Source organism: Mesoplodon mirus (assembly GCF_964341445.2).
Source record: "Mesoplodon mirus genome assembly, chromosome: 13".
Lineage (NCBI taxonomy): Eukaryota > Metazoa > Chordata > Mammalia > Artiodactyla > Ziphiidae > Mesoplodon > Mesoplodon mirus.
This window is the reverse complement of record NC_138989.1, coordinates 84,748,410-84,752,866: the sequence shown is the minus strand read 5'-3', so window position 1 is coordinate 84,752,866 and position 4,457 is coordinate 84,748,410. Positions and strand designations below refer to the sequence as shown.

General features: G+C 35.8%; 1 pseudogene across 1 annotated transcript; it reads left to right on the top strand.

The window, feature by feature from the left end:
• The first annotated feature begins 1,562 nt into the window (after window positions 1-1,562).
• LOC309814936 (ubiquitin-conjugating enzyme E2 D3-like) lies at window positions 1,563-2,310 on the top strand (annotated as a pseudogene). The gene has a single exon. The product of its transcript is annotated as a ubiquitin-conjugating enzyme E2 D3-like (transcript).
• Window positions 2,311-4,457: the final 2,147 nt, after the last annotated feature.

The following is a 4,457-nucleotide window of genomic DNA, read 5'->3' as shown; positions in this document are numbered from 1 at the left end:
ATGGGATAATAAAGGTACGTAAGTGAAAGCATGAGGATGATATAAATTGATATAAGCAAAGTAATTAGAAGAGGGCTAACACATGGTGATCATCATATAAAAGTTAGTTATTAAATTCTGGCATGTATTTTAGTAGCAATTGACCTATCTTGAATTATCATGAATAATTTATTCACTTATGCCAAACACTGAGCCTTCATTTTACTTAGCATTTTCACACTTTTCTTTCACATAATAAATTTACTTGAGTTATATTTATACTTCTAGTCACTTCTCTGGGGAATTTTGAGAGTAACATGGTTTGTTGGCAATAATGAGGTGTCAATCTTCCTGGGAAATACTAATATTTTCATTTGTAATTCTGATGATGTATATGAAAGCATTATTATTATGATTTGTGGGATTTTAGTTTTGTGCCATATCATTGGATAGGTGAACCTCTCTTATATTATCTGAAAACATTTTTAAGATAATATAGATGAGAATGAATGATGAGATGAGAATTCCCAGATGAGAATGAATGCCTGGATGTCTGAGAAAGTACCTGGCTTGCAGCAAGCTCAAAATACTTTACCTTAAAACCTAATTCATTGATTAGTCAACTCCTTAATATTTGTTTGATAATTTCTGAGTGCTAGAAAATGTGTGCAAATTTTGCATTCTATTCCATAATAACTTTGTATTAATATAAATAGTGCATTAATTTATATAACATGGAATGATACAGCACCATATATCCAAGACGATAGGAAGCCCAGTTTGAGAAGCATACACAACTATATTTTGATGTTCCTAATATCTAAAACATTAATTAGAATGTGTATGTGTGTGTGTGTATTTACTGTGTCTATGTCTCTATCTGTGTGTATATTTGACTGAAAGCAAATTGATTATAGATTTTGGTGACCATACATACAACCAAACATTTTAACAGATTCTTTTCTTTTGTTTAATTTTCCTTTATTTAATTTAAAAAAAAAGGAAATTTTACTGGGCTTATTTTCTGTAATATGTTTTTTATTTTAATAAAAATATAAAGACCCTATTTTGGAACCAAGTCAATCATAGCCATATGGTCTGTGAAGTTTTTTCTGAGTTCATTATTTGCTAACACAGCTTGCCGAACTTAAATGGAACGAAGTAGAGGGGTTTGGATAAAGGCCAAATAGGGATAAATTTGTCATATTCTCGTTGACTCGCCTTGTTTAGGGATTTCAAAACATTGCGAAAGTTGCCGAGGAAATAGGATTTGTTCCAAATATTGGACCAATGATAGAAAGTAAATAAGAGTTAAATCATTTGAAAGTAATATAGAAAAATAAGAAAAGTTGAGACCGTACATATACTGTAGACCAGTTTCAATAACTTAAAGAGTCTATCACAAGCTGCCGCGCGGGGAGGCCACAGCTTGAGGGAGGCCCCGGCCCCTCTGCGCCTGCGTCTAGCGGAGCCGGTGTGAGACCAAGAGACAATCCCTCCCAGCCGCCCGGATAATCAAGAGTTTTGGCCGGAACTTTGAACACACACCGAGATAGTGAGGGGCCAGACGAAAAGCACAGACGATGGCGCTGAAACAGACGAATAAGGAGCTTAGCGATTTGGCCCGTGACCCTCCAGCACAATTCTGCAGGTCCACTTGGGGATGATATGTTTCATTGGCAAGCCACAATTATGGGGCCTAATGACAGCCCATGTCAAGGCGGTGTATTCTTTTTGACAATTCATTTTCCTACAGACTACCCCTTCAAACCACCTAAGGCTGCATTTACAACAAGAATTTATCATCCAAATATTAACAGTAATGGCAGCATTTGTCTCGATATTCTAAGATCACAGCGGTCTCCTGCTTTAACTATTTCTAAAATTCTTTAATCCATTTGTTCACTGCTATGTGATCCAAACCCAGATGACCCCCTAGTGCCAGAGATTGCACAGATCTATAAAACAGACAGAGATAAGTACAACAGAATATCTCGAGAATGGACTCAGAAGTAGGCCATGTGATGCTACCTTAAAGTCAGAATAACCTGCATTATAGCTGGAATAAAATTTAAATTGCTGTTCCTTTTTTGATTTTCTTATCCGGCTGCTCCCCTATCAGACCTCATCTTTTTTAATTTTATTTTTTGTTTATCTCCCTCCATTCATTCACATGCTCACCTGAGAAGACTTAAGTTCTTCCAGCTTTGGACAATAACTGCTTTTAGAAACTGTAAAGTAGTTACAAGACAACAGTTGCCCAAGTTTCAGAATTTTTTAAAAAATGGAGCATGTGTATTATGTGGCCAATGTCTTCACTCTAACTTGGTTATGAGTCTAAAGCCATTCCTCACTGCTCTAACATGCTGAAGAATCAGCAGAGGGGGAGGAAGTTGGAAGCTGAGTTGTCACATCAAAGAAAGCAGCATTATTCTAGCAGCATCCATTCTTGTTTAAGTCTTCCACTGTTAGAGATTTGAGGTTACATAATATACTTTATGCTCATAACTGATGTGGCTGGAGAACTGGTATTGAATTGATAGCATCAGCAGAACAGAAAATGTGATGTATTTTATGCATGTCAATAAAGGAATGACCTGTTCTTGCTCTACAGAGAATGGAAATTGGAAGTCAAACACCCTTTGTATTCCAAAATAGGGTCTCAAACATTTTGTAATTTTCATTTAAATTGTTAGGAGGCTTGGAGCTATTAGTTAATCTATCTTCCAATACACTGTTTAATATGGCACTGAATAAATGATGCAAGTTGTCAATGGATGAGTGATCAACTAATAGCTCTGCTAGTAATTGATTTATTTTTCTTCAATAAAGTTGCACAAACCAAAAAAAAAAAAAAAGAGTCTATCACATTCCAGTAACCATTTGAACTTGTCATATGAGTCCTTGTTGACAGCTTCTGTTTTTGCTCACGGTCATTGAATAACATGCAATATGGTATGTAATATAATGATTTGCTTAGTCTATTAAATGGAAGAACATTTATTTTTTAGATTATTTTCAATTAATTACATAAGAATTTGAAGTTTGTAAGTTCCACAGCAAAAATGGAGTTTTGAATGTCTCCAAGAAGTAGCTCCGACATTCAAACAATATATTCAGTTTTATATTGACGGTGGTGGCCAGTGATGCTTTTCCATTTCAAGCATATGCTTTCAACTGTTTTATGAGAATTACTACTTAGAGCAACAGTATGAGACCATTGATCCATAATCTACTATCGTATTTTCATTCCCTGAAAACTTTTCAATTGATGACACTATATGTATGTTCCTCAAATTATTCTAGGAGCAGGCATCGTACAATTCTGGCTGTTTCATGATCTTCACTGCACTATTACAATATCTATACTATTATAGTTTGTTCTCTCTAGGGACACATAACAAAAGAGGAATCTTATGGTGAAAACTATCCAATTTAATGAAATGGATAATGTAGTTGGCACTTTTTCCAGCATAGTGATTCTACAATATATAACAAAGGTGCATTTTACTTTGACTTAGTTATTATACAACTTCTCTTAACTTTTTCCAAAAGTTCCTTATATCTTTTAAATACTTAAAAATGACTTTAATTCCAAAAACAGAGATTTTAAGATATTTGAATCATGTAGGAGAGGACCTTTTTAAGAATATTTTTGGTTTATGATTAAAGAACTCAAGAAGCTAATTGAGGGACTTCCCTGGTGGCGCAGTGGTTAAGAATCCACCTGCCAATGCAGGGGACACGGGTTCGGACCCTGGTCTGGGAAGATCCCACATGCCGCGGAGCAACTAAGCCCGTGCACCACAACTACTGAGCCTGTGCTCTAGAGCCCGCGAGCCACAACTACTGAGCCCATGTGCCACAACTACTGAAGCCCACGTGCCACAACTACAGAAGACCGCGTGCCACAACTATTGAAGCCCATGCGCCTAGAGTCCGTGCACCACAATGAAGAGTAGCCCCTGCTCGCCGCAACTAGAGAAAGCCCACGCACAGCAACAAAGACCCAATGCAACCATAAATAAATAAATAAATAAACAAATAAATAAATAAATAGAAGTCCATAAAAAAGGGAATCATTTATACATATATAAAAAGAAGCTAATTGATACCTGTGTTCACTTAACATTTATCCAACAAATACTTATTGAGGACTTGCTACATTTTTGGCTGGGTGCAGGATAAAATTTTGAGCAAAAGAAAGAGACTCTGCTCCTCTGAAGATAATAGTCAATTGGATGACCATGCCCCCTAAAATCTGTTCTTTCACAGAATGAAAGCAAAGAAATCTCTACCTGGTAAACTTATACTTTGTATAACCTAATGGTCTATTTATGACAGTACTGCCAAATATGTTATGTCAAAAAATGTGTCAGTTGATTTACATGTTATTGATTCTCTAGGATCAGAGTCAAAATTACTTGCTCAGTCAACAAACACTTACTGAACACCTAGAGTATACCTACATTTAAAAA